Source organism: Camelus bactrianus, chromosome 3, assembly GCF_048773025.1.
Source record: "Camelus bactrianus isolate YW-2024 breed Bactrian camel chromosome 3, ASM4877302v1, whole genome shotgun sequence".
Taxonomy (NCBI): Eukaryota; Metazoa; Chordata; class Mammalia; order Artiodactyla; family Camelidae; genus Camelus; species Camelus bactrianus.
Window position 1 is genome coordinate 162,813,941 of NC_133541.1, and position 24,565 is coordinate 162,838,505.

Sequence of the window (24,565 nt, forward strand, 5' to 3'; positions counted from 1 at the left end):
AAACTTTGTTTTCCCAACAAGCTAGGTGAAGGACGGCTTTCACACACACTTATCTCTCAGAACTGAGCAAGTGGAGAGACGTTCGTTCATCTTGCACGAAGGGAACGGGTTGCAGGAGACACTTTTTCTCTGCTTTCTCAGTCTTTTTCCTAATGCCGGTTGGAAGTTCCTGCAATTTTCACTGTAAAACCGAGTTGGAGCTAGTACCTGCCCATATATATGTATGTAATGGAGTTTGCAACTGAAAAGAAACTTTGTGTTCCCAACAAGCTAGGTGAAGGACATCTTTCACACACAATTATCTCTCAGAACTGAGCAAGTGGAGAGACGTTCGTTCATCTTGCACGAAGGGAACGGGTTGCAGGAGACACTTTTTCTCTGCTTTCTCAGTCTGTTTCCTAGTGCCGGTTTGAAGTTCCTGCAGTTTTCACTGTAAAACCGAGTTGGAACTTGTACCTCCCCATATATATGAATTGAGAGGAGTTTGCAACTGAAAAGAAACATTGTGTTCCCAACAAGCTAGGTGAAGGAAGGCTTTCACACACACTTATCTCTCAGAACTGAGCAAGTGGAGAGACGTTCTTTCACCTAGCACCAAGGGAACGGGTTGCAGGATACACTTTTTCTCTGCTTTCTCAGTCTGTTTCCTAGTGCCGGTTTGAAGTTCCTGCAGTTTTCACTGTAAAACAGAGTTGGAGCTAGTACCTCCCCATATATATGTATGGAATGGAGTTTGCAACTGAAAAGAAACTTGTGTTCCCAACAAGCCAGCTGAAGGACGGCTTTCACACACACTTATCTCTCAGAACTGAGCAAGTGGAGAGACGTTCGTTCATCTTGCACGAAGGGAACGGGTTGCAGGAGACACTTTTTCTCTGCTTTCTCAGTGTGTTTCCTAATGCCGGTTGGAAGTTCCTGCAGTTTTCACTGTAAAACCGAGTTGGAGCTAGTACCTGCCCATATATATGTATGTAATGGAGTTTGCAACTGAAAAGAAACTTTGTGTTCCCAACAAGCTAGGTGAAGGACATCTTTCACACACAATTATCTCTCAGAACTGAGCAAGTGGAGAGACGTTCGTTCATCTTGCACGAAGGGAACGGGTTGCAGGAGACACTTTTTCTCTGCTTTCTCAGTCTGTTTCCTAGTGCCGGTTTGAAGTTCCTGCAGTTTTCACTGTAAAACCGAGTTGGAACTTGTACCTCCCCATATATATGAATGGAGTAAAGTTTGCAACTGAAAGAAACTTTGTGTTCCCAACAAGCTAGGTGAAGGAAGGCTTTCACACACACTTATCTCTCAGAACTGAGCAAGTGGGAGACGTTCTTTCATCTAGCACCAAGGGAACGGGTTGCAGGAGACACTTTTTCTCTGCCTTCTCAGTCTGTTTCCTAGTGCCGGTTTGAAGTTCCTGCAGTTTTCACTGTAAAACCGATTTGGAACTTGTACCTCCCCATATATATGTATGGAGTGGAGTTTGCAACTGAAAAGAAACTTTGTGTTCCCAACAAGCTAGGTGAAGGACGGCTTTCACACACACTTATCTCTCAGAACTGAGCAAGTGGGAGACGTTCTTTCATCTAGCACCAAGGGAACGGGTTGCAGGAGACACTTTTTCTCTGCTTTCTCAGTCTGTTTCCTAGTGCCGGTTTGAAGTTCCTGCAGTTTTCACTGTAAAACAGAGTTGTAGCTAGTACCTCCCCATATATATGTATGGAATGGATTTTGCAACTGAAAAGAAACTTTATGTTCCCAACAAGCTAGGTAATGGACGGCTTTCACACACACTTATCTCTCAGAACTGAGCAAGTGGAGAGACGTTCGTTCACCTAGCACCAATGGAACGGGTTGCAGGAGAGACTTTTTCTCTGCTTTCTCAGTCTGTTTCCTAGTGCCGGTATGAAGTTCCTGCAGTTTTCACTGTAAAACCGAGTTGGATCTAGAACCTCCCCATATATATGTATGGAATGGAGTTTGCAACTGAAAAGAAACTTTGTGTACCCAACAAGCTATTTGGAGGACGGCTTTCACACACACTTATTTCTCAGAACTGAGCAAGAGGAGAGACGTTCGTTCATCTAGCACCAAGACAACGGGTTGCAGGAGACACTTTTTCTCTGCTTTCTCAGTCTGTTTCCTAGTGCCGGTTTGAAGTTCCTGCAGTTTTCACTGTAAAACCGAGTTGGAGCTAGTACCTCCCCATATATATGTATGGAATAGAGTTTGCATCTGAAAAAAACTTTGTTTTCCCAACAAGCTAGGTGAAGGACGGCTTTCACACACACTTATCTCTCAGAACTGAGCAAGTGGAGAGACGTTCGTTCATCTTGCACGAAGGGAACGGTTTGCAGGAGACACTTTTTCTCTGCTTTCTCAGTCTGTTTCCTAATGCCGGTTGGAAGTTCCTGCAGTTTTCACTGTAAAACCGAGTTGGAGCTAGTACCTGCCCATATATATGTATGTAATGGAGTTTGCAACTGAAAAGAAACTTTGTGTTCCCAACAAGCTAGGTGAAGGACATCTTTCACACACAATTATCTCTCAGAACTTAGCAAGTGGAGAGACGTTCGTTCATCTTGCACGAAGGGAACGGGTTGCAGGAGACACTTTTTCTCTGCTTTCTCAGTCTGTTTCCTAGTGCCGGTTTGAAGTTCCTGCAATTTTCACTGTAAAACCGAGTTGGAACTTGTACCTCCCCATATATATGAATGGAGTGGAGTTTGCAACTGAAAAGAAACTTTGTGTTCCCAACAAGCTAGGTGAAGGAAGGCTTTCACACACACTTATCTCTCAGAACTGAGCAAGTGGGAGACGTTCTTTCAACTAGCACCAAGGGAACGGTTTGCAGGATACACTTTTTCTCTGCCTTCTCAGTATGTTTCCTAGTGCCGGTTTGAAGTTCCTGCAGTTTTCACTGTAAAACCGATTTGGAACTTGTACCTCCCCATATATATGTATGGAGTGGAGTTTGCAACTGAAAAGAAACTTTGTGTTCCCAACAAGCTAGGTGAAGGACGGCTTTCACACACACTTATCTCTCAGAACTGAGCAAGTGGAGAGACGTTCGTTCATCTAGCACCAAGTTAACTGGTTGCAGGAGACACTATTTCTCTGCTTTCTCAGTCTGTTTCCTAGTGCCGGTTTGAAGTTCCTGCAGTTTTCACTGTAAAACCGAGGTGGAGCTAGTACCTCCGCATATATATGTATGGAATGGAGTTTGCATCTGAAAAGAAACTTTGTGTTCCCAACAAGCTAGGTGAAGGACGGCTTTCACACACACTTATCTCTCAGAACTGAGCAAGTGGGAGACGTTCTTTCATCTAGCACCAAGGGAACGGGTTGCAGGATACACTTTTTCTCTGCTTTCTCAGTCTGTTTCCTAGTGCCGGTTTGAAGTTCCTGCAGTTTTCACTGTAAAACCGAGTTGGAACTTGTACCTCCCCATATATATGAATGGAGTGGGGTTTGCAACTGAAAAGAAACTTTGTGTTCCCAACAAGCTAGGTGAAGGAAGGCTTTCACACACACTTATCACTCAGAACTGAGGAAGTGGGAGACGTTCTTTCATCTAGCACCAAGGGAACGGGTTGCAGGATACACTTTTTCTCTGCCTTCTCAGTCTGTTTCCTAGTGCCGGTTTGAAGTTCCTGCAGTTTTCACTGTAAAACCGATTTGGAACTTGTACCTCCCCATATATATGTATGGAGTGGAGTTTGCAACTGAAAAGAAACTTGTGTTCCCAACAAGCCAGCTGAAGGACGGCTTTCACACACACTTATCTCTCAGAACTGAGCAAGTGGAGAGACGTTCGTTCATCTTGCACGAAGGGAACGGGTTGCAGGAGACACTTTTTCTCTGCTTTATCAGTCTGTTTCCTAATACCGGTTGGAAGTTCCTGCAGTTTTCACTATAAAACCGAGTTGGAGCAAGTACCTGCCCATATATATGTATGTAATGGAGTTTGCAACTGAAAAGAAACTTTGTGTTCCCAACAAGCTAGGTGATGGACGGCTTTCACACACTCTTATCTCTCAGAACTGAGCAAGTGGAGAGACGTTCGTTCATCTAGCACCAAGGGAACGGGTTGCAGGATACACTTTTTCTCTGCTTTCTCAGTCTGTTTCCTAGTGCCGGTTTGAAGTTCCTGCAGTTTTCACTGTAAAACAGAGTTGGAGCTAGTACCTCCCCATATATATGTATGGAATGGAGTTTGCAACTGAAAAGAAACTTGTGTTCCCAACAAGCCAGCTGAAGGACGGCTTTCACACACACTTATCTCTCAGAACTGAGCAAGTGGAGAGACGTTCGTTCATCTTGCACGAAGGGAACGGGTTGCAGGAGACACTTTTTCTCTGCTTTCTCAGTCTGTTTCCTAATGCCGGTTGGAAGTTCCTGCAGTTTTCACTGTAAAACCGAGTTGGAGCTAGTACCTGCCCATATATATGTATGTAATGGAGTTTGCAACTGAAAAGAAACTTTGTGTTCCCAACAAGCTAGGTGAAGGACATCTTTCACACACAATTATCTCTCAGAACTGAGCAAGTGGAGAGACGTTCGTTCATCTTGCACGAAGGGAACGGGTTGCAGGAGACACTTTTTCTCTCCTTTCTCAGTCTGTTTCCTAGTGCCGGTTTGAAGTTCCTGCAGTTTTCACTGTAAAACCGAGTTGGAGCTAGTACCTCCCCATATATATGTATGGAATAGAGTTTGCATCTGAAAAAAACTTTGTTTTCCCAACAAGCTAGGTGAAGGACGGCTTTCACACACACTTATCTCTCAGAACTGAGCAAGTGGGAGACGTTCTTTCATCTAGCACCAAGGGAACGGGTTGCAGGATACACTTTTTCTCTGCATTCTCAGTCTGTTTCCTAGTGCCGGTTTGAAGTTCCTGCAGTTTTCACTGTAAAACCGATTTGGAACTTGTACCTCCCCATATATATGTATGGAGTGGAGTTTGCAACTGACAAGAAACTTTGTGTTCCCAACAAGCTATGTGAAGGACGGCTTTCACACACACTTATCTCTCAGAACTGAGCAAGTGGAGAGACGTTCGTTCATCTAGCACCAAGTTAACTGGTTGCAGGAGACACTATTTCTCTGCTTTCTCAGTCTGTTTCCTAGTGCTGGTTTGAAGTTCCTGCAGTTTTCACTGTAAAACCGAGGTGGAGCTAGTACCTCCGCATATATATGTATGGAATGGAGTTTGCATCTGAAAAGAAACTTTGTGTTCCCAACAAGCTAGGTGAAGGACGGCTTTCACACACACTTATCTCTCAGAACTGAGCAAGTGGGAGACGTTCTTTCATTTGGCACCAAGGGAACGGGTTGCAGGATACACTTTTTCTCTGCTTTCTCAGTCTGTTTCCTAGTGCCGGTTTGAAATTCCTGCAGTTTTCACTGTAAAACCGAGTTGTAGCTAGTACCTCCCCATATATATGTATGGAATGGAGTTTGCAACTGAAAAGAAACTTGTGTTCCCAACAAGCCAGCTGCAGGACGGCTTTCACACACACTTATCTCTCAGAACTGAGCAAGTGGAGAGACGTTCGTTCATCTAGCACAAAGGGAACTGGTTGCAGGAGACTGTTTTTCTCTGCTTTCTCAGTCTGTTTCCTAGTGCCGGTTTGAAGTTCCTGCAGTTTTCACTGTAAAACCGAGTTGGAGCTAGTACCTCCCCATATATATGTATGGAATAGAGTTTGCATCTGAAAAAAACTTTGTTTTCCCAACAAGCTAGGTGAAGGACGGCTTTCACACACACTTATCTCTCAGAACTGAGCAAGTGGAGAGACGTTCGTTCATCTTGCACGAAGGGAACGGTTTGCAGGAGACACTTTTTCTCTGCTTTCTCAGTCTGTTTCCTAATGCCGGTTGGAAGTTCCTGCAGTTTTCACTGTAAAACCGAGTTGGAGCTAGTACCTGCCCATATATATGTATGTAATGGAGTTTGCAACTGAAAAGAAACTTTGTGTTCCCAACAAGCTAGGTGAAGGACATCTTTCACACACAATTATCTCTCAGAACTTAGCAAGTGGAGAGACGTTCGTTCATCTTGCACGAAGGGAACGGGTTGCAGGAGACACTTTTTCTCTGCTTTCTCAGTCTGTTTCCTAGTGCCGGTTTGAAGTTCCTGCAATTTTCACTGTAAAACCGAGTTGGAACTTGTACCTCCCCATATATATGAATGGAGTGGAGTTTGCAACTGAAAAGAAACTTTGTGTTCCCAACAAGCTAGGTGAAGGAAGGCTTTCACACACACTTATCTCTCAGAACTGAGCAAGTGGGAGACGTTCTTTCAACTAGCACCAAGGGAACGGTTTGCAGGATACACTTTTTCTCTGCCTTCTCAGTATGTTTCCTAGTGCCGGTTTGAAGTTCCTGCAGTTTTCACTGTAAAACCGATTTGGAACTTGTACCTCCCCATATATATGTATGGAGTGGAGTTTGCAACTGAAAAGAAACTTTGTGTTCCCAACAAGCTAGGTGAAGGACGGCTTTCACACACACTTATCTCTCAGAACTGAGCAAGTGGAGAGACGTTCGTTCATCTAGCACCAAGTTAACTGGTTGCAGGAGACACTATTTCTCTGCTTTCTCAGTCTGTTTCCTAGTGCCGGTTTGAAGTTCCTGCAGTTTTCACTGTAAAACCGAGGTGGAGCTAGTACCTCCGCATATATATGTATGGAATGGAGTTTGCATCTGAAAAGAAACTTTGTGTTCCCAACAAGCTAGGTGAAGGACGGCTTTCACACACACTTATCTCTCAGAACTGAGCAAGTGGGAGACGTTCTTTCATCTAGCACCAAGGGAACGGGTTGCAGGATACACTTTTTCTCTGCTTTCTCAGTCTGTTTCCTAGTGCCGGTTTGAAGTTCCTGCAGTTTTCACTGTAAAACAGAGTTGGAGCTAGTACCTGCCCATATATATGTATGTAATGGAGTTTGCAACTGAAAAGAAACTTTGTGTTCCCAACAAGCTAGGTGAAGGAAATCTTTCACACACAATTATATCTCAGAACTGAGCAAGTGGAGAGACGTTCGTTCATCTTGCACGAAGGGAACGGGTTGCAGGAGACACTTTTCCTCTGCTTTCTCAGTCTGTTTCCTAGTGCCGGTTTGAAGTTCCTGCAGTTTTCACTGTAAAACCGAGTTGGAACTTGTACCTCCCCATATATATGAATGGAGTGGGGTTTGCAACTGAAAAGAAACTTTGTGTTCCCAACAAGCTAGGTGAAGGAAGGCTTTCACACACACTTATCACTCAGAACTGAGGAAGTGGGAGACGTTCTTTCATCTAGCACCAAGGGAACGGGTTGCAGGATACACTTTTTCTCTGCCTTCTCAGTCTGTTTCCTAGTGCCGGTTTGAAGTTCCTGCAGTTTTCACTGTAAAACCGATTTGGAACTTGTACCTCCCCATATATATGTATGGAGTGGAGTTTGCAACTGAAAAGAAACTTGTGTTCCCAACAAGCCAGCTGAAGGACGGCTTTCACACACACTTATCTCTCAGAACTGAGCAAGTGGAGAGACGTTCGTTCATCTTGCACGAAGGGAACGGGTTGCAGGAGACACTTTTTCTCTGCTTTATCAGTCTGTTTCCTAATACCGGTTGGAAGTTCCTGCAGTTTTCACTATAAAACCGAGTTGGAGCAAGTACCTGCCCATATATATGTATGTAATGGAGTTTGCAACTGAAAAGAAACTTTGTGTTCCCAACAAGCTAGGTGATGGACGGCTTTCACACACTCTTATCTCTCAGAACTGAGCAAGTGGAGAGACGTTCGTTCATCTAGCACCAAGGGAACGGGTTGCAGGATACACTTTTTCTCTGCTTTCTCAGTCTGTTTCCTAGTGCCGGTTTGAAGTTCCTGCAGTTTTCACTGTAAAACAGAGTTGGAGCTAGTACCTCCCCATATATATGTATGGAATGGAGTTTGCAACTGAAAAGAAACTTGTGTTCCCAACAAGCCAGCTGAAGGACGGCTTTCACACACACTTATCTCTCAGAACTGAGCAAGTGGAGAGACGTTCGTTCATCTTGCACGAAGGGAACGGGTTGCAGGAGACACTTTTTCTCTGCTTTCTCAGTCTGTTTCCTAATGCCGGTTGGAAGTTCCTGCAGTTTTCACTGTAAAACCGAGTTGGAGCTAGTACCTGCCCATATATATGTATGTAATGGAGTTTGCAACTGAAAAGAAACTTTGTGTTCCCAACAAGCTAGGTGAAGGACATCTTTCACACACAATTATCTCTCAGAACTGAGCAAGTGGAGAGACGTTCGTTCATCTTGCACGAAGGGAACGGGTTGCAGGAGACACTTTTTCTCTCCTTTCTCAGTCTGTTTCCTAGTGCCGGTTTGAAGTTCCTGCAGTTTTCACTGTAAAACCGAGTTGGAGCTAGTACCTCCCCATATATATGTATGGAATAGAGTTTGCATCTGAAAAAAACTTTGTTTTCCCAACAAGCTAGGTGAAGGACGGCTTTCACACACACTTATCTCTCAGAACTGAGCAAGTGGGAGACGTTCTTTCATCTAGCACCAAGGGAACGGGTTGCAGGATACACTTTTTCTCTGCATTCTCAGTCTGTTTCCTAGTGCCGGTTTGAAGTTCCTGCAGTTTTCACTGTAAAACCGATTTGGAACTTGTACCTCCCCATATATATGTATGGAGTGGAGTTTGCAACTGAAAAGAAACTTTGTGTTCCCAACAAGCTATGTGAAGGACGGCTTTCACACACACTTATCTCTCAGAACTGAGCAAGTGGAGAGACGTTCGTTCATCTAGCACCAAGTTAACTGGTTGCAGGAGACACTATTTCTCTGCTTTCTCAGTCTGTTTCCTAGTGCTGGTTTGAAGTTCCTGCAGTTTTCACTGTAAAACCGAGGTGGAGCTAGTACCTCCGCATATATATGTATGGAATGGAGTTTGCATCTGAAAAGAAACTTTGTGTTCCCAACAAGCTAGGTGAAGGACGGCTTTCACACACACTTATCTCTCAGAACTGAGCAAGTGGGAGACGTTCTTTCATTTGGCACCAAGGGAACGGGTTGCAGGATACACTTTTTCTCTGCTTTCTCAGTCTGTTTCCTAGTGCCGGTTTGAAATTCCTGCAGTTTTCACTGTAAAACCGAGTTGTAGCTAGTACCTCCCCATATATATGTATGGAATGGAGTTTGCAACTGAAAAGAAACTTGTGTTCCCAACAAGCCAGCTGCAGGACGGCTTTCACACACACTTATCTCTCAGAACTGAGCAAGTGGAGAGACGTTCGTTCATCTAGCACAAAGGGAACTGGTTGCAGGAGACTGTTTTTCTCTGCTTTCTCAGTCTGTTTCCTAGTGCCGGTTTGAAGTTCCTGCAGTTTTCACTGTAAAACCGAGTTGGAGCTAGTACCTCCCCATATATATGTATGGAATAGAGTTTGCATCTGAAAAAAACTTTGTTTTCCCAACAAGCTAGGTGAAGGACGGCTTTCACACACACTTATCTCTCAGAACTGAGCAAGTGGAGAGACGTTCGTTCATCTTGCACGAAGGGAACGGTTTGCAGGAGACACTTTTTCTCTGCTTTCTCAGTCTGTTTCCTAATGCCGGTTGGAAGTTCCTGCAGTTTTCACTGTAAAACCGAGTTGGAGCTAGTACCTGCCCATATATATGTATGTAATGGAGTTTGCAACTGAAAAGAAACTTTGTGTTCCCAACAAGCTAGGTGAAGGACATCTTTCACACACAATTATCTCTCAGAACTTAGCAAGTGGAGAGACGTTCGTTCATCTTGCACGAAGGGAACGGGTTGCAGGAGACACTTTTTCTCTGCTTTCTCAGTCTGTTTCCTAGTGCCGGTTTGAAGTTCCTGCAATTTTCACTGTAAAACCGAGTTGGAACTTGTACCTCCCCATATATATGAATGGAGTGGAGTTTGCAACTGAAAAGAAACTTTGTGTTCCCAACAAGCTAGGTGAAGGAAGGCTTTCACACACACTTATCTCTCAGAACTGAGCAAGTGGGAGACGTTCTTTCAACTAGCACCAAGGGAACGGTTTGCAGGATACACTTTTTCTCTGCCTTCTCAGTATGTTTCCTAGTGCCGGTTTGAAGTTCCTGCAGTTTTCACTGTAAAACCGATTTGGAACTTGTACCTCCCCATATATATGTATGGAGTGGAGTTTGCAACTGAAAAGAAACTTTGTGTTCCCAACAAGCTAGGTGAAGGACGGCTTTCACACACACTTATCTCTCAGAACTGAGCAAGTGGAGAGACGTTCGTTCATCTAGCACCAAGTTAACTGGTTGCAGGAGACACTATTTCTCTGCTTTCTCAGTCTGTTTCCTAGTGCCGGTTTGAAGTTCCTGCAGTTTTCACTGTAAAACCGAGGTGGAGCTAGTACCTCCGCATATATATGTATGGAATGGAGTTTGCATCTGAAAAGAAACTTTGTGTTCCCAACAAGCTAGGTGAAGGACGGCTTTCACACACACTTATCTCTCAGAACTGAGCAAGTGGGAGACGTTCTTTCATCTAGCACCAAGGGAACGGGTTGCAGGATACACTTTTTCTCTGCTTTCTCAGTCTGTTTCCTAGTGCCGGTTTGAAGTTCCTGCAGTTTTCACTGTAAAACAGAGTTGGAGCTAGTACCTCCCCATATATATGTATGGAATGGAGTTTGCAACTGAAAAGAAACTTGTGTTCCCAACAAGCCAGCTGAAAGACGGCTTTCACACACACTTATCTCTCAGAACTGAGCAAGTGGAGAGACGTTCGTTCATCTTGCACGAAGGGAACGGGTTGCAGGAGACACTTTTTCTCTGCTTTCTCAGTCTGTTTCCTAATGCCGGTTGGAAGTTCCTGCAGTTTTCACTGTAAAACCGAGTTGGAGCTAGTACCTGCCCATATATATGTATGTAATGGAGTTTGCAACTGAAAAGAAACTTTGTGTTCCCAACAAGCTAGGTGAAGGAAATCTTTCACACACAATTATATCTCAGAACTGAGCAAGTGGAGAGACGTTCGTTCATCTTGCACGAAGGGAACGGGTTGCAGGAGACACTTTTTCTCTGCTTTCTCAGTCTGTTTCCTAGTGCCGGTTTGAAGTTCCTGCAGTTTTCACTGTAAAACCGAGTTGGAACTTGTACCTCCCCATATATATGAATGGAGTGGGGTTTGCAACTGAAAAGAAACTTTGTGTTCCCAACAAGCTAGGTGAAGGAAGGCTTTCACACACACTTATCACTCAGAACTGAGGAAGTGGGAGACGTTCTTTCATCTAGCACCAAGGGAACGGGTTGCAGGATACACTTTTTCTCTGCCTTCTCAGTCTGTTTCCTAGTGCCGGTTTGAAGTTCCTGCAGTTTTCACTGTAAAACCGATTTGGAACTTGTACCTCCCCATATATATGTATGGAGTGGAGTTTGCAACTGAAAAGAAACTTGTGTTCCCAACAAGCCAGCTGAAGGACGGCTTTCACACACACTTATCTCTCAGAACTGAGCAAGTGGAGAGACGTTCGTTCATCTTGCACGAAGGGAACGGGTTGCAGGAGACACTTTTTCTCTGCTTTATCAGTCTGTTTCCTAATACCGGTTGGAAGTTCCTGCAGTTTTCACTATAAAACCGAGTTGGAGCAAGTACCTGCCCATATATATGTATGTAATGGAGTTTGCAACTGAAAAGAAACTTTGTGTTCCCAACAAGCTAGGTGATGGACGGCTTTCACACACTCTTATCTCTCAGAACTGAGCAAGTGGAGAGACGTTCGTTCATCTAGCACCAAGGGAACGGGTTGCAGGATACACTTTTTCTCTGCTTTCTCAGTCTGTTTCCTAGTGCCGGTTTGAAGTTCCTGCAGTTTTCACTGTAAAACAGAGTTGGAGCTAGTACCTCCCCATATATATGTATGGAATGGAGTTTGCAACTGAAAAGAAACTTGTGTTCCCAACAAGCCAGCTGAAGGACGGCTTTCACACACACTTATCTCTCAGAACTGAGCAAGTGGAGAGACGTTCGTTCATCTTGCACGAAGGGAACGGGTTGCAGGAGACACTTTTTCTCTGCTTTCTCAGTCTGTTTCCTAATGCCGGTTGGAAGTTCCTGCAGTTTTCACTGTAAAACCGAGTTGGAGCTAGTACCTGCCCATATATATGTATGTAATGGAGTTTGCAACTGAAAAGAAACTTTGTGTTCCCAACAAGCTAGGTGAAGGACATCTTTCACACACAATTATCTCTCAGAACTGAGCAAGTGGAGAGACGTTCGTTCATCTTGCACGAAGGGAACGGGTTGCAGGAGACACTTTTTCTCTCCTTTCTCAGTCTGTTTCCTAGTGCCGGTTTGAAGTTCCTGCAGTTTTCACTGTAAAACCGAGTTGGAGCTAGTACCTCCCCATATATATGTATGGAATAGAGTTTGCATCTGAAAAAAACTTTGTTTTCCCAACAAGCTAGGTGAAGGACGGCTTTCACACACACTTATCTCTCAGAACTGAGCAAGTGGGAGACGTTCTTTCATCTAGCACCAAGGGAACGGGTTGCAGGATACACTTTTTCTCTGCATTCTCAGTCTGTTTCCTAGTGCCGGTTTGAAGTTCCTGCAGTTTTCACTGTAAAACCGATTTGGAACTTGTACCTCCCCATATATATGTATGGAGTGGAGTTTGCAACTGAAAAGAAACTTTGTGTTCCCAACAAGCTATGTGAAGGACGGCTTTCACACACACTTATCTCTCAGAACTGAGCAAGTGGAGAGACGTTCGTTCATCTAGCACCAAGTTAACTGGTTGCAGGAGACACTATTTCTCTGCTTTCTCAGTCTGTTTCCTAGTGCCGGTTTGAAGTTCCTGCAGTTTTCACTGTAAAACCGAGGTGGAGCTAGTACCTCCGCATATATATGTATGGAATGGAGTTTGCATCTGAAAAGAAACTTTGTGTTCCCAACAAGCTAGGTGAAGGACGGCTTTCACACACACTTATCTCTCAGAACTGAGCAAGTGGGAGACGTTCTTTCATTTGGCACCAAGGGAACGGGTTGCAGGATACACTTTTTCTCTGCTTTCTCAGTCTGTTTCCTAGTGCCGGTTTGAAATTCCTGCAGTTTTCACTGTAAAACCGAGTTGTAGCTAGTACCTCCCCATATATATGTATGGAATGGAGTTTGCAACTGAAAAGAAACTTGTGTTCCCAACAAGCCAGCTGCAGGACGGCTTTCACACACACTTATCTCTCAGAACTGAGCAAGTGGAGAGACGTTCGTTCATCTAGCACAAAGGGAACTGGTTGCAGGAGACTGTTTTTCTCTGCTTTCTCAGTCTGTTTCCTAGTGCTGGTTTGAAGTTCCTGCAGTTTTCACTGTAAAACCGTGTTGGAACTAGTACCTACCCATATATATGTATGGAGTGGAGTTTGCAACTGAAAAGAAACTTTGTGTTCCCAATAAGCTAGGTGAAGGACGGCTTTCACACACACATATCTCTCAGAACTGAGCAATTGGATAGACGTTCGTTCATCTAGCACCAAGGGAACGGGTTGCAGGAGACACTTTTTCTCTGCTTTCTCAGTCTGTGTCCTAGTGCCGGTTTGAAGTTCCTGCAGTTTTCACTGTAAAACCGAGTTGGAGCTAGTACTTACCCATATATATATAAGGAATGGAGTTTGCAACTGAAAAGAAACTTTGTGTTCCCAACAAGCTAGATGAAGGACGGCTTTCACACACACTTATCTCTCAGAACTGAGCAAGTGGAGAGACGTTCGTTCATCTAGCACCAAGGGAACGGGTTGCAGGAGACACTTTTTCTCTGCTTTCTCAGTCTGTTTCCTAGTGCCGGTTTGAAGTTCCTGCAGTTTTCACGGTAAAACCGATTTGGAACTTGTACCTCCCCATATATATGAAAGGAGTGGAGTTTGCAACTGAAAAGAAACTTTGTGTTCCCAACAAGCTAGGTGAAGGACGGCTTTCACACACACTAATCTCTCAGAACTGAGCAAGTGGAGAGACGTTCGTTCACCTAGAACCAAGGGAACGGGTTGCAGGAGACACTTTTTCTCTGGTTTCTCAGTCTGTTTCCTACTGCCGGTTTGAAGTTCCTGCAGTTTTCACTGTAAACCGAGGTGGAGCTAGTACCTCCGCATATATATGTACGGAATGGAGTTTGCATCTGAAAAGAAACTTTGTGTTCCCAACAAGCTAGGTGAAGGATGGCTTCCACACGCACCTATCTCTCAGAACTGAGCAAGTGGAGAGACGTTCGTTCATCTAGCACCAAGGGAACGGGTTGCAGGAGACACTTTTTCTCTGCTTTCTCAGTCTGTGTCCTAGTGCCGGTTTGAAGTTCCTGCAGTTTTCACTGTAAAACAGAGTTGGAGCTAGTACTTACCCATATATATATAAGGAATGGAGATTGCAACTGAAAAGAAACTTTGTGTTCCCAACAAGCTAGATGAAGGACGGCTTTCACACACACTTATCTCTCAGAACTGAGCAAGTGGGGAGACGTTCGTTCATCTAGCACCAAGGGAACGGGTTGCAGGAGACACTTTTTCTCTGCTTTCTCAGTCTGTTTCCTAGTGGCGGTTTGAAATTCCTGCAGTTATCACTGTAAAATCGAGTTAGAGCTCGTACCTCCCCATATATTTGTATGGAATGGAGTTTGCAACTGAAAAGAAACTATGTTTTCCCAACAAGCTAGGTGAAGGACGGCTTTCACACACACGTATCTCTCAGAACTGAGTATGTGGAGAGTCGTTCTTTCATCTAGCACCAGGGGAACGGGTTGAAGGAGACACTTTTTCTCTGCTTTCTCAGTCTGTTTCCTAGTGCCGGTTTGAAGTTCCTGCAGTTTTCATTGTAAAACCATGTTGGAGCTAGTACCTCCCCATATATATGTATGGAAAGTAGTTTGCAACCTAAAAAAAATTTTGTGTTCCCAACAAGCTAGGTGGAGGACGGCTTTCACACACACTTATCTCTCAGAATTGAGCAAGTGGAGAGACTTTCGTTCATCTAGCACCAAGGGAACGGGTTGCAGGAGACACTTTTTCTCTGCTTTCTCAGTCTGTTTCCTAATGCCGGTTTGAAGTTCCTGCAGTTTTCACTGTAAAACCGAGTTGGAGCTAGTACTTACCCATATATATGTAAGGAATGGAGTTTGCAACTGAAAAGAAACTTTGTGTTCCCAACAAGCTAGATGAAGGACGGCTTTCACACACACTTATCTCTCAGAACTGAGCAAGTGGAGAGACGTTCGTTCATCTAGCATCAAGGGAACGGGTTGCAGGAGACACTTTTTCTCTGCTTTCTCAGTCTGTTTCCTAGTGCCGGTTTGAAGTTCCTGCAGTTTTCACGGTAAAACCGATTTGGAACTTGTACCTCCCCATATATATGAAAGGAGTGGAGTTTGCAACTGAAAAGAAACTTTGTGTTCCCAACAAGCTAGGTGAAGGACGGCTTTCACACACACTAATCTCTCAGAACTTAGCAAGTGGAGAGACGTTCGTTCACCTAGAACCAAGGGAACGGGTTGCAGGAGATACTTTTTCTCTGGTTTCTCAGTCTGTTTCCTACTGCCGGTTTGAAGTTCCTGCAGTTTTCACTGTAAACCGAGGTGGAGCTTGTACCTCCGCATATATATGTATGGAATGGAGTTTGCATCTGAAAAGAAACTTTGTGTTCCGAACAAGCTAGGTGAAGGACGGCTTTCACACACACTAATGTCTCAGAACTGAGCAAGTGGAGAGACGTTCGTTCATCTAGCACCAAGGGAACGGGTTGCAGGAGACACTTTTGCTCTGCATTCTCAGTCTGTTTCCTAGTGCCGGTTTGAAGTTCCTGCAGTTTTCACTGTAAAACCGATTTGGAACTTGTACCTCCCCATATATATGTATGGTGTGGAGTTTGCAACTGAAAAGAAACTTTGTGTTCCCAACAAGCTAGGTGAAGGACGGCTTTCACACACACTTATCTCTCAGAACTGAGCAAGTGGAGAGACGTTCGTTCATCTAGCACCAAGTTAACTGGTTGCAGGAGACACTATTTCTCTGCTTTCTCAGTCTGTTTCCTAGTGCCGGTTTGAAGTACCTGCAGTTTTCACTGTAAAACCGAGGTGGAGCTAGTACCTCCGCATATATATGTATGGAATGGAGTTTGCATCTGAAAAGAAACTTTGTGTTCCCAACAAGCTAGGTGAAGGACGGCTTTCACACACACTTATCTCTCAGAACTGAGCAAGTGGGAGACGTTCTTTCATCTAGCACCAAGGGAACGGGTTGCAGGAGACACTTTTTCTCTGCTTTCTCAGTCTGCTTCCTAGTGCCGGTTTGAAGTTCCTGCAGTTTTCACTGTAAAACAGAGTTGTAGCTAGTACCTCCCCATATATATGTATGGAATGGATTTTGCAACTGAAAAGAAACTTTATGTTCCCAACAAGCTAGGTAATGGACGGCTTTCACACACACTTATCTCTCAGAACTGAGCAAGTGGAGAGACGTTCGTTCACCTAGCACCAATGGAACGGGATGCAGGAGAAACTTTTTCTCTGCTTTCTCAGTCTGTTTCCTAGTGCCGGTATGAAGTTCCTGCAGTTTTCACTGTAAAACCGAGTTGGATCTAGAACCTCCCCATATATATGTATGGAATGGAGTTTGCAACTGAAAAGAAACTTTGTGTTCCCAACAAGCTAGGTGGAGGACGGCTTTCACACACACTTATTTCTCAGAACTGAGCAAGAGGAGAGACGTTCGTTCATCTAGCACCAAGGCAACGGGTTGCAGGAGACACTTTTTCTCTGCTTTCTCAGTCTGTTTCCTAGTGCCGGTTTGAAGTTCCTGCAGTTTTCACTGTAAAACCGAGTTGGAGCTAGTACCTCCCCATATATATGTATGGAATAGAGTTTGCATCTGAAAAAAACTTTGTTTTCCCAACAAGCTAGGTGAAGGACGGCTTTCACACCCACTTATCTCTCAGAACTGAGCAAGTGGAGAGACGTTCGTTCATCTTGCACGAAGGGAACGGGTTGCAGGAGACACTTTTTCTCTGCTTTCTCAGTCTTTTTCCTAATGCCGGTTGGAAGTTCCTGCAATTTTCACTGTAAAACCGAGTTGGAGCTAGTACCTGCCCATATATATGTATGTAATGGAGTTTGCAACTGAAAAGAAACTTTGTGTTCCCAACAAGCTAGGTGAAGGACATCTTTCACACACAATTATCTCTCAGAACTGAGCAAGTGGAGAGACGTTCGTTCATCTTGCACGAAGGGAACGGGTTGCAGGAGACACTTTTTCTCTGCTTTCTCAGTCTGTTTCCTAGTGCCGGTTTGAAGTTCCTGCAGTTTTCACTGTAAAACCGAGTTGGAACTTGTACCTCCCCATATATATGAATGGAGTGCAGTTTGCAACTGAAAAGAAACTTTGTGTTCCCAACAAGCTAGGTGAAGGACGGCTTTCACACACACTTATCTCTCAGAACTGAGCAAGTGGGAGACGTTCTTTCATCTAGCACCAAGGGAACGGGTTGCAGGATACACTTTTTCTCTGCTTTCTCAGTCTGTTTCCTAGTGCCGGTTTGAAGTTCCTGCAGTTTTCACTGTAAAACCATGTTGGAGCTAGTACCTCCCCATATATATGTATGGAATGGATTTTGCAACTGAAAAGTAACTTTATGTTCCCAACAAGCTAGGTAATTGACGGTTTTCACACACACTTATCTCTCAGAACTGAGCAAGTGGAGAGACGTTCGTTCACCTAGCACCAATGGAACGGGTTGCAGGAGAGACTTTTTCTCTGCTTTCTCAGTCTGTTTCCTAGTGCCGGTATGAAGTTCCTGCAGTTTTCACTGTAAAACCGAGTTGGATCTAGAACCTCCCCATATATATGTATGGAATGGAGTTTGCAACTGAAAAGAAACTTTGTGTTCCCAACAAGCTAGGTGGAGGACGGCTTTCACACACACTTATTTCTCAGAACTGAGCAAGAGGAGAGACGTTCGTTCATCTAGCACCAAGTCAACGGGTTGCAGGAGACACTTTTTCTCTGCTTTCTCAGTCTGTTTCCTAGTGCCGGTTTGAAGTTCCTGCAGTTTTCACTGTAAAACCGAGTTGGAGCTAGTACCTCCCCATATATATGTATGGAATAGAGTTTGCATCTGAAAAAAACTTTGTTTTCCCAACAAGCTAGGTGAAGGACGGCTTTCACACACACTTATCTCTCAGAACTGAGCAAGTGGAGAGACGTTCGTTCATCTTGCACGAAGGGAACGGGTTGCAGGAGACACTTTTTCTCTGCTTTCTCAGTCTTTTTCCTAATGCCGGTTGGAAGTTCCTGCAATTTTCACTGTAAAACCGAGTTGGAGCTAGTACCTGCCCATATATATGTATGTAATGGAGTTTGCAACTGAAAAGAAACTTTGTGTTCCCAACAAGCTAGGTGAAGGACATCTTTCACACACAATTATCTCTCAGAACTGAGCAAGTGGAGAGACGTTCGTTCATCTTGCACGAAGGGAACGGGTTGCAGGAGACACTTTTTCTCTGCTTTCTCAGTCTGTTTCCTAGTGCCGGTTTGAAGTTCCTGCAGTTTTCACTGTAAAACCGAGTTGGAACTTGTACCTCCCCATATATATGAATGGAGTGGAGTTTGCAACTGAAAAGAAACATTGTGTTCCCAACAAGCTAGGTGAAGGAAGGCTTTCACACACACTTATCTCTCAGAACTGAGCAAGTGGAGAGACGTTCGTTTACCTAGCACCAATGGAACGGGTTGCAGGAGAGACTTTTTCTCTGCTTTCTCAGTCTGTTTCCTAGTGCCGGTATGAAGTTCCTGCAGTTTTCACTGTAAAACCGAGTTGGATCTAGAACCTCCCCATATATATGTATGGAATGGAGTTTGCAACTGAAAAGAAACTTTGTGTTCCCAACAAGCTAGGTGGAGGACGGCTTTCACACACATTTATTTCTCAGAACTGAGCAAGAGGAGAGACGTTCGTTCATCTAGCACCAAGTCAACGGGTTGCAGGAGACACTTTTTCTCTGCTTTCTCAGTCTGTTTCCTAGTGCCGGTTTGAAGTTCCTGCAGTTTTCACTGTAAAACCGAGTTGGAGCTAGTACCTCCCCATATATATGTATGGAATAGAGTTTGCATCTGAAAAAAACTTTGTTTTCCCAACAAGCTAGGTGAAGGACGGCTTTCACACCCACTTATCTCTCAGAACTGAGCAAGTGGAGAGACGTTCGTTCATCTTGCACGAAGGGAACGGGTTGCAGGAGACACTTTTTCTCTGCTTTCTCAGTCTTTTTCCTAATGCCGGTTGGAAGTTCCTGCAATTTTCACTGTAAAACCGAGTTGGAGCTAGTACCTGCCCATATATATGTATGTAATGGAGTTTGCAACTGAAAAGAAACTTTGTGTTCCCAACAAGCTAGGTGAAGGACATCTTTCACACACAATTATCTCTCAGAACTGAGCAAGTGGAGAGACGTTCGTTCATCTTGCACGAAGGGAACGGGTTGCAGGAGACACTTTTTCTCTGCTTTCTCAGTCTGTTTCCTAGTGCCGGTTTGAAGTTCCTGCAGTTTTCACTGTAAAACCGAGTTGGAACTTGTACCTCCCCATATATATGAATGGAGTGCAGTTTGCAACTGAAAAGAAACTTTGTGTTCCCAACAAGCTAGGTGAAGGACGGCTTTCACACACACTTATCTCTCAGAACTGAGCAAGTGGGAGACGTTCTTTCATCTAGCACCAAGGGAACGGGTTGCAGGATACACTTTTTCTCTGCTTTCTCAGTCTGTTTCCTAGTGCCGGTTTGAAGTTCCTGCAGTTTTCACTGTAAAACCATGTTGGAGCTAGTACCTCCCCATATATATGTATGGAATGGATTTTGCAACTGAAAAGTAACTTTATGTTCCCAACAAGCTAGGTAATGGACGGTTTTCACACACACTTATCTCTCAGAACTGAGCAAGTGGAGAGACGTTCGTTCACCTAGCACCAATGGAACGGGTTGCAGGAGAGACTTTTTCTCTGCTTTCTCAGTCTGTTTCCTAGTGCCGGTATGAAGTTCCTGCAGTTTTCACTGTAAAACCGAGTTGGATCTAGAACCTCCCCATATATATGTATGGAATGGAGTTTGCAACTGAAAAGAAACTTTGTGTTCCCAACAAGCTAGGTGGAGGACGGCTTTCACACACACTTATTTCTCAGAACTGAGCAAGAGGAGAGACGTTCGTTCATCTAGCACCAAGTCAACGGGTTGCAGGAGACACTTTTTCTCTGCTTTCTCAGTCTGTTTCCTAGTGCCGGTTTGAAGTTCCTGCAGTTTTCACTGTAAAACCGAGTTGGAGCTAGTACCTCCCCATATATATGTATGGAATAGAGTTTGCATCTGAAAAAAACTTTGTTTTCCCAACAAGCTAGGTGAAGGACGGCTTTCACACACACTTATCTCTCAGAACTGAGCAAGTGGAGAGACGTTCGTTCATCTTGCACGAAGGGAACGGGTTGCAGGAGACACTTTTTCTCTGCTTTCTCAGTCTTTTTCCTAATGCCGGTTGGAAGTTCCTGCAATTTTCACTGTAAAACCGAGTTGGAGCTAGTACCTGCCCATATATATGTATGTAATGGAGTTTGCAACTGAAAAGAAACTTTGTGTTCCCAACAAGCTAGGTGAAGGACATCTTTCACACACAATTATCTCTCAGAACTGAGCAAGTGGAGAGACGTTCGTTCATCTTGCACGAAGGGAACGGGTTGCAGGAGACACTTTTTCTCTGCTTTCTCAGTCTGTTTCCTAGTGCCGGTTTGAAGTTCCTGCAGTTTTCACTGTAAAACCGAGTTGGAACTTGTACCTCCCCATATATATGAATGGAGTGGAGTTTGCAACTGAAAAGAAACATTGTGTTCCCAACAAGCTAGGTGAAGGAAGGCTTTCACACACACTTATCTCTCAGAACTGAGCAAGTGGAGAGACGTTCGTTTACCTAGCACCAATGGAACGGGTTGCAGGAGAGACTTTTTCTCTGCTTTCTCAGTCTGTTTCCTAGTGCCGGTATGAAGTTCCTGCAGTTTTCACTGTAAAACCGAGTTGGATCTAGAACCTCCCCATATATATGTATGGAATGGAGTTTGCAACTGAAAAGAAACTTTGTGTTCCCAACAAGCTAGGTGGAGGACGGCTTTCACACACATTTATTTCTCAGAACTGAGCAAGAGGAGAGACGTTCGTTCATCTAGCACCAAGTCAACGGGTTGCAGGAGACACTTTTTCTCTGCTTTCTCAGTCTGTTTCCTAGTGCCGGTTTGAAGTTCCTGCAGTTTTCACTGTAAAACCGAGTTGGAGCTAGTACCTCCCCATATATATGTATGGAATAGAGTTTGCATCTGAAAAAAACTTTGTTTTCCCAACAAGCTAGGTGAAGGACGGCTTTCACACACACTTATCTCTCAGAACTGAGCAAGTGGAGAGACGTTCGTTCATCTTGCACGAAGGGAACGGGTTGCAGGAGACACTTTTTCTCTGCTTTCTCAGTCTTTTTCCTAATGCCGGTTGGAAGTTCCTGCAATTTTCACTGTAAAACCGAGTTGGAGCTAGTACCTGCCCATATATATGTATGTAATGGAGTTTGCAACTGAAAAGAAACTTTGTGTTCCCAACAAGCTAGGTGAAGGACATCTTTCACACACAATTATCTCTCAGAACTGAGCAAGTGGAGAGACGTTCGTTCATCTTGCACGAAGGGAACGGGTTGCAGGAGACACTTTTTCTCTGCTTTCTCAGTCTGTTTCCTAGTGCCGGTTTGAAGTTCCTGCAGTTTTCACTGTAAAACCGAGTTGGAACTTGTACCTCCCCATATATATGAATGGAGTGGAGTTTGCAACTGAAAAGAAACATTGTGTTCCCAACAAGCTAGGTGAAGGAAGGCTTTCACACAAACTTATCTCTCAGAACTGAGCAAGTGGAGAGACGTTCGTTCACCTAGCACCAATGGAACGGGTTGCAGGAGAAACTTTTTCTCTGCTTTCTCAGTCTGTTTCCTAGTGCCGGTATGAAGTTCCTGCAGTTTTCAGTGTAAAACCGAGTTGGATCTAGAACCTCCCCATATATATGTATGGAATGGAGTTTGCAACTGAAAAGAAACTTTGTGTTCCCAACAAGCTAGTTGGAGGACGGCTTTCACACACACTTATTTCTCAGAACTGAGCAAGAGGAGAGACGTTCGTTCATCTAGCACCAAGTCAACGGGTTGCAGGAGACACTTTTTCTCTGCTTTCTCAGTCTGTTTCCTAGTGCCAGTTTGAAGTTCCTGCAGTTTTCACTGTAAAACCGAGTTGGAGCTAGTACCTCCCCATATATATGTATGGAATAGAGTTTGCATCTGAAAAAAACTTTGTTTTCCCAACAAGCTAGGTGAAGGACGGCTTTCACACACACTTATCTCTCAGAACTGTGCAAGTGGAGAGACGTTCGTTCATCTTGCACGCAGGGAACGGGTTGCAGGAGACACTTTTTCTCTGCCTTCTCAGTCTGTTTCCTAATGCCGGTTGGAAGTTCCTGCAATTTTCACTGTAAAACCGAGTTGGAGCTAGTACCTGCCCATATATATGTATGTAATGGAGTTTGCAACTGAAAAGAAACTTTGTGTTCCCAACAAGCTAGGTGAAGGACATCTTTCACACACAATTATCTCTCAGAACTGAGCAAGTGGAGAGACGTTCGTTCATCTTGCACGAAGGGAACGGGTTGCAGGAGACACTTTTTCTCTGCTTTCTCAGTCTGTTTCCTAGTGCCGGTTTGAAGTTCCTGCAGTTTTCACTGTAAAACCGAGTTGGAACTTGTACCTCCCCATATATATGAATGGAGTGGAGTTTGCAACTGAAAAGAAACATTGTGTTCCCAACAAGCTAGGTGAAGGAAGGCTTTCACACACACTTATCTCTCAGAACTGAGCAAGTGGAGAGACGTTCTTTCATCTAGCACCAAGGGAACGGGTTGCAGGATACACTTTTTCTCTGCTTTCTCAGTCTGTTTCCTAGTGCCGGTTTGAAGTTCCTGCAGTTTTCACTGTAAAACAGAGTTGGAGCTAGTACCTCCCCATATACATGTATGGAATGGAGTTTGCAACTGAAAAGAAACTTGTGTTCCCAACAAGCCAGCTGAAGGACGGCTTTCACACACACTTATCTCTCAGAACTGAGCAAGTGGAGAGACGTTCGTTCATCTTGCACGAAGGGAACGGGTTGCAGGAGACACTTTTTCTCTGCTTTCTCAGTCTGTTTCCTAATGCCGGTTGGAAGTTCCTGCAGTTTTCACTGTAAAACCGAGTTGGAGCTAGTACCTGCCCATATATATGTATGTAATGGAGTTTGCAACTGAAAAGAAACTTTGTGTTCCCAACAAGCTAGGTGAAGGACATCTTTCACACACAATTATCTCTCAGAACTGAGCAAGTGGAGAGACGTTCGTTCATCTTGCACGAAGGGAACGGGTTGCAGGAGACACTTTTTCTCTGCTTTCTCAGTCTGTTTCCTAGTGCCGGTTTGAAGTTCCTGCAGTTTTCACTGTAAAACCGAGTTGGAACTTGTACCTCCCCATATATATGAATGGAGTGGAGTTTGCAACTGAAAAGAAACATTGTGTTCCCAACAAGCTAGGTGAAGGAAGGCTTTCACACACACTTATCTCTCAGAACTGAGCAAGTGGAGAGACGTTCGTTTACCTAGCACCAATGGAACGGGTTGCAGGAGAGACTTTTTCTCTGCTTTCTCAGTCTGTTTCCTAGTGCCGGTATGAAGTTCCTGCAGTTTTCACTGTAAAACCGAGTTGGATCTAGAACCTCCCCATATATATGTATGGAATGGAGTTTGCAACTGAAAAGAAACTTTGTGTTCCCAACAAGCTAGGTGGAGGACGGCTTTCACACACATTTATTTCTCAGAACTGAGCAAGAGGAGAGACGTTCGTTCATCTAGCACCAAGTCAACGGGTTGCAGGAGACACTTTTTCTCTGCTTTCTCAGTCTGTTTCCTAGTGCCGGTTTGAAGTTCCTGCAGTTTTCACTGTAAAACCGAGTTGGAGCTAGTACCTCCCCATATATATGTATGGAATAGAGTTTGCATCTGAAAAAAACTTTGTTTTCCCAACAAGCTAGGTGAAGGACGGCTTTCACACACACTTATCTCTCAGAACTGAGCAAGTGGAGAGACGTTCGTTCATCTTGCACGAAGGGAACGGGTGGCAGGAGACACTTTTTCTCTGCTTTCTCAGTCTTTTTCCTAATGCCGGTTGGAAGTTCCTGCAGTTTTCACTGTAAAACCGAGTTGGAGCAAGTACCTGCCCATATATATGTATGTAATGGAGTTTGCAACTGAAAAGAAACTTTGTGTTCCCAACAAGCTAGGTGAAGGACATCTTTCACACACAATTATCTCTCAGAACTGAGCAAGTGGAGAGACGTTCGTTCATCTTGCACGAAGGGAACGGGTTGCAGGAGACACTTTTTCTCTGCTTTCTCAGTCTGTTTCCTAGTGCCGGTTTGAAGTTCCTGCAATTTTCACTGTAAAACCGAGTTGGAACTTGTACCTCC